The sequence below is a fragment of the Manis pentadactyla genome, chromosome 10, assembly GCF_030020395.1.
Source record: "Manis pentadactyla isolate mManPen7 chromosome 10, mManPen7.hap1, whole genome shotgun sequence".
NCBI classification, from domain to species: Eukaryota; Metazoa; Chordata; class Mammalia; order Pholidota; family Manidae; genus Manis; species Manis pentadactyla.
In genome coordinates this window covers 68,506,861-68,523,078 of record NC_080028.1, presented here as the reverse complement: position 1 = coordinate 68,523,078, position 16,218 = coordinate 68,506,861, and the positions used below count along the sequence as shown (strand labels likewise).

General features: G+C 38.1%; 1 protein-coding gene and 1 long non-coding RNA gene across 2 annotated transcripts in view; one reads left to right on the top strand and one right to left on the bottom strand.

The window, feature by feature from the left end:
• LOC118928520 (FYVE, RhoGEF and PH domain-containing protein 5-like) overlaps window positions 1-16,218 on the bottom strand; it is a 368,415-nt gene that overhangs the window by 225,820 nt on the left and 126,377 nt on the right.
• LOC130679110 (uncharacterized) overlaps window positions 12,457-16,218 on the top strand; it is a 47,644-nt gene continuing 43,882 nt past the window's right edge. Inside the window, exons 1-3 of the long non-coding RNA XR_008992097.1 lie at window positions 12,457-12,597; window positions 13,166-13,292; window positions 14,910-14,956. This is a non-coding gene — a long non-coding RNA (uncharacterized LOC130679110). The remainder of the gene's footprint in view (window positions 12,598-13,165; window positions 13,293-14,909; window positions 14,957-16,218) is intronic.

Below are 16,218 nucleotides of genomic sequence, written 5' to 3'. Positions count from 1 at the left end.
ACTGAACACACCAATCAAAAGACACAGAGTAATAGAATGGATAAAAAAGCAAGACCCATCTATATGGTGCTTACAAGAAAGTCACCTCAAACCCAAAGAAATGCACAGATTAAAAGTCAAGGGTTGAAGAAAGATATTTCATGCAAACAACAGAGAGAAAAAAGCAGGTGTTGCAATACTAGTATCAGACAAAATAGACCTCAAAATAAAGAAAGTAACAATAGATAAAGAAGGACATTACATAATGATAAAGGGCTCAGTCCAACAAGAGGATATAATCATTATAAATATATATGCACCCAATACAGGAGCACCAACATATCTGAAACAAATACTAACAGAACTAAAGGAGGAAATAGAATGCAATGCATTCATTCTGGGAGACTTCAACACACCACTCACTCCAAAGGACAGATCCACCAGACAGAAAATAAGTAAGGACACAGAGGCACTGAACAACACACTAGAACAGATGGACCTAACAGACATCTACAGAACTCTACATCCAAAAGCAACAGGATACACATTCTTCTCAAGTGCACATGGAACATTCTCCAGAATAGACCACATACTAGGACACAAAAAGAGCCTCAGTAAATTCCAAAAGATTGAAACCCTACCAACCAACTTTTCAGACCACAAAGGCATAAAAGTAGAAATAAACTGTACAAAGGAAGCAAAAAGGCTCACAAACACATGGAGGCTTAACAACACGCTCCTAAATAATCAATGGATCAATGATCAAATCAAAATGGAGATCCAGCAATATATGGAAACAAATGACAACAATAACACAAAGCCCCAACTTCTGTGGGACGCAGCAAAAGCAGTCTTAAGAGGAAAGTATATAGCAATCCAGGCATAGTTAAAGAAGGAAGAACAAACCCAAATGAATAGTCTAATGTCACAATTATCGAAATTGGAAAAAGAACAAATGAGGCCTAAGATCAGCAGACAGAGGGACATAATAAAGATCAGAGAAGAAATAAATAAAATTGAGAAGAATAAAACAATAGAAAAAAATCAATGAAACCAAGAGCTGATTCTTTGAGAAAATAAACAAAATAGATAAACCTCCAGCCAGACTTACTAAGAGAAAAAGAGAGTCAACACACATCAACAGAATTAGAAATGAGAGAGGAAAAGTCATGACGGACCCCACAGAAATACAAAGAATTATTATAGAATACTATGGAAACCTATATGGTAACAAGCTGGGAAACCTAGGAGAAATGGACAACTTCTTAGAAAAATACAACCTTCCAAGACCCTCCCAGAAAGAAACAGAAATTCTAGACAGACCAATTACTACCAACGAAATTGAATCGGTAATCAAAAAACTACCCAAGAACAAAACCCCCGGGCCAGATGGATTTACCTCAGAATTTTATCAAACATACAGAGAAGACACAATACCCATTCTCCTTAAAGTTTTCCAAAACATAGAAGAGGAGGGAATACTCCCAAACACATTCTATGAAGCCAACATCACCCTAATACCAAAACCAGGCAAAGACCCCACCAAAAAAAAAAATTACAGACTAATATCCCTGATGAATGTATATGCAAAAATACTCAACAAAATATTAGCAAACCGAATTCAAAAATACATCAAGAGGATCATACACCATGACCAAGTGGGATTCATCCCAGGGATGCAAGGATGGTACAACATTCAAAAATCCATCAACATCATCCACCACATCAACAAAAAGAAGGACAGAAACCACATGATCATCTCCATAGATGCTGAAAAAGCATTCAACAAAATTCAACCTCCATTCATGATAAAAACTCTCAACAAAATGGAAATAGAGGGCAAGTACTTCAACATAATAAAGGTCTTATATGATAAACCCACAGTTAACATCATACTGAATAGCGAGAGGCTGAAAGCTTTTCCTCTGAGATCGAGAAAAAGACAGGGATGCCCACTCTCCCCACTGTTATTCAACGTGGTACTGGAGGTCCTAGCCATGGCAATCAGACAAAACAAAGAAATACAAGGAATCCAGATCGGTAAAGAAGTCAAACTGTCGCTATTTGCAGATGACATGATATTGTACATAAAAAACCCTAAAGACTCCACTCCAAAACTACTAGAACTAATATAGGAATTCAGCAAAGTTGCAGGATACAAAATTAAGACACCAATCTGTGGCTTTCCTATACACTAACAATGAACTAATAGAAAGAGAAATCAGGAAAACAATTCCATTCACAATAGCATCAAAAAGAATAAAATACCTAGGAATAAACCTAACCAAGGAAGTAAAGACCTATACCCTGAAAACTACAAGACACTCTTAAGAGAAATTAAAGAGGTCACTAACAAATGGAAACTCATGCCATGCTCCTGGCTAGGAAGAATTAATATCGTCAAAATGGCCATCCTGACCAAAGCAATATACAGATTCGATGCAATCCCTATCAAATTACCAACAGCATTCTTCAATGAACTGGAACAAATAGTTCAAAAATTCATATGGAACCGTCAAAGACCCCAAATAGCCAACGCAATCCTGAGAAGGAAGAATAAAGTGGGGGGGATCTCACTCCCCAACTTCAAGCTCTACTACAAAGCCACAGTAATCAAGACAATTTGGTACTGGCACACAAACAGAGCCACAGACCAGTGGAACAGAATAGAGACTCCAGACATTAACCCAAACATATATGGCCAATTAATATTTGATAAAGGAGCCATGGACATACAATGAGGAAATGGCAGTCTCTTCAACAGATGGTGCTGGCAAAACTGGACAGCTACATGTAAGAGAATGAAACTGGATCACTGTCTAACCCCATATACAAAAGTAAACTCCAAATGGATCAAAGACCTGAATGTAAGTCATGAAACCATAAAACTCTTAGAAAAAATCATAGGCAAAAATCTCTCAGACAGACATAAACATGAGCGACTTCTTCATGAACATATATCCCCGGGCAAGGGAAACAAAAGCAAAAATGAACAAGTGGGACAAAAGCTTTTGTACAGCAAAGGACACCATCAATAGAACAAAAAGGTACCCTACAGTATGAAAGAATATATTCATAAATGACAGATTTGTTAAAGGGTTGACATCCAAAATATATAAAGAGCTCATGCACCTCAACAAACAAAAATCAAATAATCCAATTAAAAAATGGTCAGAGGAGCTGAACAGACAGTTCTCCAAATAAGAAATTCTGATGGCCAAGAGACACATGAAAAGATGCTCCACATCACTAGTTATCAGAGAAATACAAATTAAAACCACAATGAGATATCACCTCACACAAATAAGGATGGCTACCATTCAAAAGACAAACAACAAATGTTGGCAAGATTGTGGAGAAAGGGGAACCCTCCTACACTGCTGGTGGGAATGTAAATTAGTTCAACCATTGTGGAAAGCAGTATGGAAGTTCCTCAAAATGCTCAAAATAGACATACCATTTGACCCAGCAATTCCACTTCTAGGAATTTACCCTAAGAATGCAGCAGCCCAGTTTGAAAAAGACAGATGCACCCCTATGTTTATCGCAGCACTGTTTACAATAGCCAAGAAATGGAAGCAACCTAAGTGTCAATCAGTAGATGAATGGATAAAGAAGATGTGATATATACACAATGGAACATTATTCAGACATAAGAAGAAAACAAATCCTACCATTTGCAACACCATGGATGGAGCTACAGGGTATTATGCTCAGTGAAATAAGCCAGGTGGAGAAAGACAAGTACCAAATGATTTCACTCATACGTGGAGTGTAAGAACAAAGAAAAACTGAAGGAACAAAACAGCAGCAGAATCACAGAACCCAAGAATGGACTAATAGTTACCAAAGGGAAAGGGACTGGGGAGGATGGGTGTGAAGGGAGGGATAAGGGGGGTGGGGGGAAGAAAGGGGGCCTTACGATTAGCATGTATAGTGTGGGGAGGGCATAGGGAGGGATGTGCAACACATAGAAGACGTAGTGATTCTACAGCATCTTTCTACACAGATGGTCAGTGACTGTAATGGGGTTTAGGGGGGGTACTTGGTGAAGGGGGGAGTCTAGTAAACATAATATTCTTCATGTAATTGTAGATTAATGATAACAAAATGAATAAATAAATAAATAAATAGATAGGTAGGTAGGTAGGTACACAGATAGATAGATAGATAGATAGATAGATAGATAGATAGATAGACTGATAAATAGATGAATAAATAAAGTCATTCATTATGACCAAGTGGGATTTATTCCAGGGATGCTAGGATGATACAATATTCAAAAATCAATCAACATCATACACCACATCAACAAAAAGGACAAAAATCACACAGTCATCTCGACAGATGCTGAAAAAGCGTTTGATAAAATTCAACATCCATTCATGAAGAAAACTCTTAACAAAATGGGTATAGAGCACAAGTACCCCAACATAATAAAGGCCATATATGACAAACCACAGCTAACATCATCCTTAACAGTGAAAAGCTGAAAGCTTTTCCTCTAAGATGGGGAACAAGAGAAGGATGCCCACTCTCCCCACTTTTATTCAGCATAGTACTGGAGGTCCTAGCCATTGCAATCAGACAACAAAAAAGAAATCAAAGGCATCCAAACTGGTAAGGAATAAGAAAACCTGTCACTGTTTGCAGATGACATGATATTGTACATAGAAAATCCTAAAGAATCCACTGAAAAATTACAAGAAAAACTGAATTTACCAAAGCTTCAGGATGCAAAATTAATACACAGAAATCGTTTGTATTTCTATATACTAACAATGTATGAGCAGAAAGAGAAATCAGGAGAACAACTCCATTTACAATTATATCCAAAAGAATAAAATACATGGGAATAAACCTAACCAAGGAGGTGAAAGACCTATACCCTGAAAACTACAAGACATTCTCGAGAGAAATTAAAGAAGACACCAACAAATGGAAATACCTCCCGGGCTCATGAATAGAAGAATTAATTTTGTCAAAATGGCTATCATGCCTAAAGCAATCTGCAGATTCAATGCAATCCCTATCAAAATACCAACAGCATTCTTCAATGAACTACAACAAATAGTTCTAAAATTCATATGGAACCACAAAAGACCCCGAATAGTCAAAGCAATCCTGAGAAGGAAGAATAAAGCAAGGGGTTATGGTCCCTTACTGCAAGGCCTCCTATAAAGCCACAGAAATCAAAACAATTTGGTACTGGCACAAACAGACCCATAGATTAATGGAATATAATAGAGAGCCCAGATATAAATACACACATATGTGGTCAATTAATATCCAATAAAGGAGCCATGAATATACAATGGAGAAAAGACAGCCTCTTTAGCAAAGCTTGACAGCAGTATGTAAGAGAATGAAACTGGACAAAATGTTGCCCATGTGATTGTATATTAAGGATAACAAAATAAAAAGAACAAAAAAAGAGAATGTCACTGGATTACCGTCTAAGTCCATACACAAAGTAAACTTGAAATGGATCAAAGAAATCAATGTAAGTCATGAAACCATAAAACTCTTAGAAGAAAGCATAGGCAAAAATCTCCTGAATATTAACATGAACAACTTTTTTCTGAATACATCTCCTCCAGCAAGGGAAACAAAATAAAAAATGAACAAATGGGACTACATCATACTAAAAAGCTTCTGTATAGCAAAGGACACCAACAGCAGAAAAAAAAGGCATCCTACAATATGTGAGACTGTATTCATAAACTACTTATCTGATAAGGGGTTAACATGCAAAATATATAAAGAACTCAGATGCCTCAACACCTAAAAAAAAAAATAACCCTATTAAAAAATGGGCACAAGATCTGAACAGACCCTTCTCCAAGGAATAAATTCGGATGACCAACAGAAAAGAAAAGATGCTCTACATCGCTAATCACCAGGGAAATGCAAATTAAAACCTCAATGAGATATCACCTCATACCAGTTAGGATGGCCAACACCCAACAAAATAAACAACAAATGTTGGCGAGGATGCAGAGAAAGGGGAACCCTACTACACTGTTGCTGTGAATGTAAATTAGTTCAATTATTGTGGAAAGCAGTAAGGGGGTTCCTCAAAAAAATAGAAATAGGAATACCATTTGATCCGGTCATTCCACTCCTAGGCATATACCTGAAGAAAACAAAATCCCTGATTCAAGAAGACATATGCACCTCTATGTTTATTGCTGTACTATTTACAATAGCCAAGGTATGAAAGCAACCTAAGTGTCCATCAGTTGATGAATGGATAAGGAAGAGGTGGTATATATACACAATGGAATATTATTCAGCCATAAAAAGAAAATAATCCTACCATTTGCAACAACATGGATGGAGATAGAGGGTATTATGCTCAGTGAAATAAGCCAGGCAGAGAAAGACAAGTACAAAATGATTTCATTCATTTTGGTGTATAACAACAAAGCAAAACTGAAGGAACAAAACGGCAGCAGACTCACAAACTCAAAGAAGGGACTAACAGTTACCAAAGGGAAGGGGTTGGGAAGGGTGGGTGAGAAGGGAGGAAGAAAAGGATTAAGGGTCACTATAATTAACACTTAAAATATAGGTAGATCACGGAGAAGGCAGTACAGCAGGGAGAATCAATTAGTGACTCTATATCATCTCAGTACACTGACAGACAGTGACTGCAATTGGTTGTGGGGATGGTGAGGACTTGACAATATGGGTCAATGCTGAAACCACAATCTTGTTCATGAGAAACCTTTATAAAACTGTATATCAATGATACTTTATAAATTATATATATATATAAACTATATATATATATAGTTCTGCTGGTTGTGCATGTGGTCATTTATGCGCTTACAGTTCTTCTGCTTAATTAAGGATGGATATCTAAAAGGAACAGGTCTCAGCTTGGAAAGTTAGTCTCTGCTACTTACGGTCATACTCCGTAGATTAACCTGAACTTCTTAAATGATGCTCTCAGGAGGGCTAGTCTTAATGCACAAACCCCTTTCAAGTCTCTGCTTAATGAATATTTTTTACTATCCATCAAGCAAGGCAAACCCAGAATCAGTGTGGAAGAAGTCTCAAGAGCCAAGGTAACAGAATTTTTCAAGAGTTTCCAAGTATTTTATGAGAGAAAGGGAGAGGGAGCTAGTTCTTATGCATGTCATGAGCTCAGTTTTGGAGTCATCCTAAGTTATGTCCAAAAGAGCCACTTGTAAGGGCAGAGGCCAGCAAAGCGGAGAGGGTTACATAAAGGCATAGACAGAGGGAAGCACATTCACAGGGGCCATTACTGTAGAATGTAACACATCATTGTTAAATGTTAGTTGCAGGAATAATAGACTGGATGTTTGTATCCTCCCAAAATCATGTTAAATTCTAATATGCAATGTGATAGTATTTGGAGGTGGTGCCTTTGGTAGATGATTGGGTCATGAGAGCAGCACCCTCACCAATGGGATGAGTGTCCTTATAAAAGAGGCATGAGAGAGATCCCTTGCTCCTGCCTTGTGAAGATACAACAAAAAGATACCTTTTATGAACCTGGAAGGGGGCTGTCACCAGACACAGATACTGTGGATGCTTTCCTTGATCTTGGACTTCCTAGCCTCCAGAACTGTGAGAAATAAATTCCCATTGTTTATAAACTACCTAATCTAAGGTACTTTATAGCCACATGAATATACTAAAACTGGAAACTTCAGCTCTTTAAAACTGGAAACTTCAGCTCTTTTTCTAGGCATACAAGCATATTCACAACTATTGCGCCAGACAGGGATTTCACCTCTGAGTAAGTTCACTCCGGATTTGCTGAGACCGAGTGACGACAAAAGAATGTTGGACATAAAAGGGTTAATACCAAGCTTTATTCTCACAGTGGCAGGTCGAGTGCTAGAATCACATTTGTAAGTGGCAAGTTTGCAATTCCCCTGAGCTTCTGTCTCTGCCAGCCCAACACAGCACTGGGTGGAGCTCTTATAAAGGCTCATTGCCAACACATGTGCAAGCACATGCCTGTGGGCATTGTAAGTGTGTGCAGTGGGCAAGTAGATTAGGGTCAGGTGAGGATCCTGCCTACAGGAACTTGCATTTTCCCTACGGGAAACACATATTCTGAATAGATGGGATGACTGATTTATGTTTGCTTAAAAAAGTGAAATGTCACTAAATATGTGCAAAAAATTCAACTGCAATTGAAAATCACTCCTGAGCTACATTACAGAGATCCAGAACTTAATATAATTCCTCAACAGAATTGTACTGAGTGCCCACTTTTTCTAATAATCCAACAGTACAATTGTGGAAAAATTAACCTGTAGAAGAACTACATGGATCTGGGATATTTAGCTTGGAAAGTTAAGTCCTCTCAGTACAATAATTTCATGATTTTAACTATTTTAATAAAAACAACCTAATATACTTTATTAAAGTTTGTAAAACTTTGGCCTGCAGCATCTGCAAAGTCTGCATTCACAAGGACAACTCATCTTGCCAGTCTTTTCATGTCCACAGAAGACAAGTGGTGGCTTGCTGCACACTGATTTCTCTCCCTGAGAACACAGCAAAATGAAACATTTACTACAAATAGTGGATTTTTAATTTTTCATGGCCATGTTTTGTATTAGGTGCTGAAGAAGTAGGTTATCATTCATTTTCTCGATAAGGCAGCAAAAAAGTGAATGGAATATACGTTGACTGGTACAGAAAACAGATGAAGCAATTATAAAAGTCAAGACTTTCCTGTGAAGTAATTTTAGTCAGATAAAACTGCTCATAAAACCACAGAGAAGAAAGAATGCAAGTCCAGACAAGTGTTCCAGTAGTGATACCATTTATAAAATTGTCACATAAATACTTTCTCTTGGTAAAAATTGATTCATGCAGAAAATTTGATGAAAAAATAATGGCAAGTTTAAGCAATTTTATGCAAAGTTATATAGTGAGTGACTGAACTTGAGCTAAATTTTATTCAGTTAGCTACAAATACACTACAGTGCATTAGGACTTATACCATAGATAACTTGTATCCTGCTTATCTCCAGTGTGCAGCATGATATACAAGCTCAAAAATATTAGAATGAACAAAAGAATGAAATTTAAGCAAGATTTTGCATTTAGTCATGACTGTAATGACATATGGATTACAATCTTACCTTCATTAACTATTAGGAAATTACTTGGTTTCTCTGAACCTGTTTTCACTTCAGAAAAATGAGAATAAAATTTACCATTTGACCAGGTAACCTGAGTTGCTGGGAATATAAATGTGAGGGGAACAAGTGTAGAAAAGACCAACAGTGACAAAACAAAACTAGTAAGTGAATAAATGGAAAATAATAGCTATAATGAATGGAAAAACAAGGTGCTGCAACAGATTCCTACTATGAAAATAAATAAGCAGTTTTAAACATAGTATATGACATTATATGTGCTCAAGATTTATTAGATTTTATCCCTAACTTCCCCTGATAAATAAGGAATATGTAATTCAAATTATTGAGTAAAAAAAGTTATATAATAAGAATATATTTACTATAGATAGCAAGACTGAAGAAGCACTTTACAAATAGGGTTCCCAGCATGCCTAGGAGACAGCATAACTGTTAAGAAAATGTCCTCCAGCCAGAAAGATCTCTGTTCAATTACACCATTTAAGTTTGAGCACAGCATAAACCCACTCCAATCCTCAGTTTCTTAACTTTGTTGGAAAATGAGGACAATATAAGCACCTTTTACAATGGATTGTTATGAAGATTTAATGGGATAATGACAGTGTAGTAATCAAAACAGTATGGTATTGGCATAAACACACACACACACACACACACACACACACACACACACACACACACACGGTGGAACAGAAGAGAAAGCCTGGAAATAAAAGACCAGACACACACACAAACACACACACACACACACACACACACACACACACACACACACACACACACACACACACACACACACACACACACACACACACACACACACACACACACACACACACACACACACACACACACACACACACACACACACACACACACACACACACACACACACACACACACACGGTGGAACAGAAGAGAAAGCCTGGAAATAAAAGACCAGAATATATTATGAAGAAAGGCTAGTCTTTCTGATCAATGGAAAACTGGAGGGCCACATGCAAAGGAATGAAACTGGGACTTTATCTTACAGTACTCATAAAAATCTACTCAAAATGGATTAAAGACATGAACATAAAACTTGAAACCATAAACTCCTACAAGTAAATACAGGGGTAAGCTCCTTGACATTTGCCTTGACTATGACATTTTGGGTTTGAAACCAAAAGCAAAGGCTACAAAAGCAAAAATAAACCAGTGGGACTACAGCAAACTAAAAAGCTTTGCACAGCAAAGAAAAACACCAACAAAATGAAAAAGCAACCTACAGAATGGGAGAATGTATTTGCAAATCATCTTTCTGACAAGGGGTTATTACCCAAAATATATAAAGTACTCACACAACTCAGTAACAAAAAACAATCTAATTTAAAAATGAGCCAAGGATCTGAACATTTTTCAAAAGACATACAGATGGCTAACATGCACCTGAAAAGATGCTCAAACTCACTAATCACAGGGAAATGCAAATCAAACTATAATGACATATTTACCTCATACCTGTCAGAACGGCTATTATCAAAAAGACAAGAAATAACAAGTGTTGGTAAGGATGTGGAGAAAAGGTACCCCTCAGGCACTGACTGGTGCAGCCACTCTGGAAAACAGTATGGAGATTTCTCAAAAAATTAAAACCATAACTACCACATTACCCAGCAATTCCACTTCTGGTCATAATCTGAAAGAAACGAAATCACTACCTTGAAATATCTGTACCTCATATTCACTGCAGAATTATTTATAAGAGACAAGACATGGAAATAGCCTCAGTATCCATCAACAGATGAATGTATAAAGAAAATGTGTGTATATACACAATGAAATATTATTCAACCTTAAAAAAGAATGAAATTGTGCCATTTGCAACAACATGGATGGGCCTTGAGGGGATTATGCTAAGTAAAGTAAGTCAGAGAAAGACAAGACTAGTCCTGGGGATGTAACGTATAGCATGGTAAAAAATAATAATGAACGGTACTTGGATATAATCTCTCAGTAAAGGATTAGAAAAAATTACCATAATTTCAAATCTGACGAATGTCTTTAAAATACTCCTCACAAAATCAGTACTGTTTTTATTTTCTACTGAGCCATTTCTTGTTTTACCCAAACACGTGGTCTGGAGATATCTACTATTTTTTTTTTTTCCAAAAGGAATGTCTACTGTCAACTATATTTTTTAAGTGCTTTTAAAAAAAAAAAAAAAAGGTAAAGATGAGAGGCGCTTGTCCAACCAGTGGAAAATGTCATTTAGATTTCAAATCTACAGCTTAAGGAGGTTACCTAGTGGCATATTATACTCCAGAACGCCTGAGAACAGAGGGATGGGCAACACTTGCACAAGAACAGCTGCAAACACCTGAGCAGGCACTTTCATGTAAGGGCACACTTAGTAACCAAGCAAGTTACAGCACAGGACTGGTGACAATTGAGGCCCCTTGTCTCTCTCCACTCCCAGCAGTTAGCTGGGACAAATTCTAAACTCTTCTCTCTAGAGCCTTAGCTCTATCCTAGCTCCTCAACCTTTAAGTCCTCCAGTTCGCAAAGACAATGGTGCTACAAGAAAGGCAGGCGGTATCGGAGAAAACGAGATGCCCTCTACTCAATGCTTCATTTACCCCAAACCACGATCTTGGCTGCGCGCCCCCACTCCACTTATGGAATGGACTCTGACAGCAAAAAAAGCTAAAACTTTTTTCCCCCCGCTTACAGAGGGGACCCCCTGGAGTACCACTTGCAAACGTCTAAGGAGAAGGGTTTTTTCCACCTCTACACCGGGACCGAGTCCTTCCGCCCACACGGTCCGAGCTTGTCGTAGCCGGGACCGCTCCCCTCAACTCCACCCCCGCCGCTGACCAGCAGTCCTACCTCACCTGGGAGTTGTTCCCTAGGAGATGGCTTAGGGAAACCTTAGGTAGAGCGGTCCGGCGGGCGGCGCCTTGGGAGTCGCAGTCATCGTCTACCGCACTCAGGTCACCAGCGGAGACACGCCTGAGCCCTGCGCCTCCCGCCTCCCGCCTCCAGCTCTTTCCCCAGCGCCCCGGTACAGGCGCAGCCCGCCGCGCTGCACGCCGGGACGGCCTCCCTCTTCTTTCCAGAGACTTCAGCTCCCAGCATGCACAAGCCTCCAGGGAGAAGTGCACTCTGGAATTTGGAGTCCTCATCCCGCGCCTTCTACAGTCGTTGCCACAGAGTACAGGGACCCCGCAGGGGAGTCTAAACGTAAAGCATTATCCACCGTCATGAAATGTAGGCTCAACTTGCATCCGCGGCCATTTCCCGGCCTTGGCTGGGTGGGAAATGGGGTCGCCTAGCGGCTATCGCCGCTATCATTTGCTCTGGACCAGGTGGCGGGATCTAGGGTTCTGTTGTCACCGCGCTAGGGAGCGGTCAGGCTGGGCGGCGGGGCCGGGCTCGGGGGTTGCAGTAAATGAGACACCGCTGCTGGTTGCCAGACTTGGTGTAGGTAGGTGGATTTTGGTGAGCGGGAGCAGAGAGTTCCTTCCCATGCAGGTTCCTTAAGCCTCAGGGCCCGGTGCAACAGTCCAGCTTCCCGACCCCTTAGTCTTTGGTCTGCAGTCCGTTTGCATTCTTCTAGCTTCACCTGTGATTTCCCCGGCTCAACTGCACTCATTTGAATCGGTAATTACCGTAGTTTTTAATTTTACCCTTAGTTCCAGTTTCTCCGAATCAGGGCTCATTTTAAGCCTTCCAAGGATCCCCGGGCTTGGCACCGTTAGATGTTCGCTCGCGTCGGTATGCGGACGTGGAGGAGGGGACTCAACCTTAGTTCTGACCTAGGTTAGTTTTAGAAAGGAATCCGTCATTGTTTATTTAGCCAGTACAGTATCTGATGGTTTGTGCTAATTGCTGTAATTTTGATGAGGATTATTTTGCCCACTTACCTGTTATGCGGTTAAGGAGCCATAGCTCTTCGCTAATACCATAGATGTAATATGTAAAAACTGCAGATTGCTGTAAAAATACTAATGTTTTTACCTTGAAAATGCTAATACCTGCCTGTTTTGTTACAGAAGGTAAAGCACAGTGAAATAATTGAAGATGGCCCCTAATATAAACTGGAAAGAAATCATGAAAGTTGACCCAGATGACCTTCCTCGTCAAGAATTGGCAGATAATTTATTGATTTCCTTATCTAATGTACTTAATTAATAAATAATGCATAGATATATATACATACAACTATGATTAATCTTGTCCCTGAAATCACTGAATGATACAGCTATAAGAGTTTTTATATTTTGCTTAGGTGTTATTTATAAAATGTGAAATGGTTGCTTTTCTGTTTACTTGGGTGGGAGTAAATGAGCTAAAAAATGAAAGTCAAGAAAATGTGATACACGTTTTCAGAATTACTCAGTCACTAATGAAGGTTTGTATGCAGTAGTTTTTAACAGTAGCTTTGACTATTAGAGGAAGTTTCATGAATAATAATCACTTTTAAAGTACTCTGTAATGTCTAAACCACCACTCAAAAATAAAATACCTTCACACGTGGATCATGAGTTGTAGTGTGCAGAACATTGCTAGTTTCTGCTCTAAAGTTCTTTAAAGAATGTGTAGGGGAAACAGAATAGGTATGTTTAAAAATAACATGAAGAGGTCCTATGTTAGTTATGTTAATGGTAATCTTGAGGTCGAAATGAAAAATACAGATGACTAACTATATAGATTTGTTATAAACGTAAGAGGTTAGGTGTGAGAAGACCTAATAAAGGGCAAAGACTGATGAGTAGTTCTAGGTAAGTAGAAGGCAGTGGTAAAATGTTAAGGAAATTGTAGAGCTGGAGGTTGCCATAAATGAAAACGGAATAGAAAATATGCTTACTCTTTGCTTTTGAGGAGACAGGTGCATAAAGTTTATAGCAGATTGTGGAGAAAACAGAAGTTGGGTATAATTTGGAATAGCCTTTCAAGGGTTTTAAAGGTGTATCTCAGGGTGTCAGCAATAAGGAGCCACTGAAGTTTTCTGAGCAATAGTTGATATATAACAAAAATATACCTTAAGTAGATAAAACTAGGTGTGTTAACAGGACAAACTGAAGGGACTTGAAGCTATTGCAATATAATGTTATGAAAGAGGTTAGACATAAAATTATAGACTATAATAGTGACAGAACAGAAAAAAGTGGAAAAGTTGTAATGCTAAAGATAAGATTTGAGGCATAAAGAGGAATCAAAGATGTTTCAAACTGTTAGGAATCTAGAAATTATATCCTTAAGAAAATTGTTAATTCAACAAATATTTACTAGAAGTCTTCATGTGTGCCAGGCTTTGCAGTCGGTAAGTATTGGGATAACAAATGAAAAAAATACTTATTTTCATTGCTTACCTTCTAGTGTAAAGGCATATTGATATAACCCTTTTTTTGGTTGTTTAGATGAAAGCTCAAGAGGTAGAGCTAGCTTTAGAAGAAGTTGAAAAGGCTGGAGAAGAGCAAGGAAAATTTGGTGGGTACCTTGGGAAAAAAAAGTCTATTGTGATGTTTAATAGTGTATTCCATTTATTCATTAAGACATAGAAAATTAGGTTTATCTCTAAAATGTGTAGACTCAATTTATTTTGAAAGAAATTTCTAGAGCTCCTATTTCCACGTCCCAAGTATAAAATAGTTATTTTCTCTTATGTTGCCATATTACTATAATCATGATGGGATCTACGAAAAGAATAATTTTATTATCTTGTTGATGTTTATTTAAAAGCTTGTTTTGAGACAAATCTGGGCAATTGAAACATTTATCTTTTCTTTTTAATAGAAAACCAATTAAAAACTAAAGTAATGAAACTGGAAAATGAACTGGAGGTATGTTCTTTTGTATTCCTTAGGATGTATTGTTACTTGTATGATTTTGAATTAATACTTTAAAATTCTATTATTGGCTAGAGAAGTCACAAGAATGATACTGTGCTCATAATTATTTGTGCAGCATGTATTACATGCCTTCATATACCTTAAATTCTAAGGATTGAGCATCCGATTGTGAACAAAATAAAAACATTCAATAATCTCATGGAGTTTACAGTCTAGAGAAGTAGACAGAAGGAATACTAGTAACTGAGGCTAAGTGGAGGCATGCGGAAACTTGAGGAATAGTGACAGAAGGGTGTGCTAAAACAAGTAGAAACAAGTAGCTTTTGAGCATGCCAAGAGCCAAAGTATGAATGTAGTGTGAAGGAACTGAATACATTGAGATTCTTGAGAATGTGGGAAGGAAACTTCCCACAATTGGTTTAGCCAATTGGGAATACAAGTGGATTAGCCTTTGGAAAGAGGAAGAACCTTCCTATGTAATAGGAAGGGAGGAATAAGGGATATGTACAGAGCTTTTATGTTTGTAGGTTTAGTGACTGGAAATTGAGAGGTTGTAGAGAAGGTCATCTAAAAATAAGAGTTGGTAGATGTATGGTCAAATTTTAAGAAGTCAGGTAAAACTTCAAAAATCTTGGGAAATGAGCTAGAAATTAGGAGATCTGGAGTCAGACAAGTTTAGTTCAAATCCTGATTATTTCATTAATTCTATGAACTTAGATGTTATTTTTGATTCTCTACTGTGTATCCTGCTTGTAGGAAAATACCAACTACTATCAATAAGTATTTACTAAATGAATTATGAAGTTGGATCGACTCTGTTAGCCAGGGAGTTGGAGATATTGGTAAGAAAGTAGTGTACAGATGATTATGAAATCTTTGCCAAATAGGCAAGAAAATCAAGATTGGAGAGGTAGGGAGAGATTAGAGAGGAGTAAGGGATCAGAGCGCCCTGTGAGGTTAGAATGTTGATATTCCAGAAATAATTGAGAGTATGTTTCTGCTGGAACAAGGACCTGCCTGGTGTGGGCATGGCTGTAGGAGGTTTTAGTGAATTCAATTAATTTTGAGAGGTAATGACTGGGAAGTTGGTAGTTTGTGCTACCAGGAGTAGGCAGGGATCGATCTGATGTGAATATCATGTGAGATTCACAGCAGCTGGAATTTTTGCAGGGTAGTGAAGGAATGATAGCCTCGAAGTTGCAGGTTGTGGTAAATCAGTACCTTGGATTGTCTGTGGAATGCAAAAGAACAAA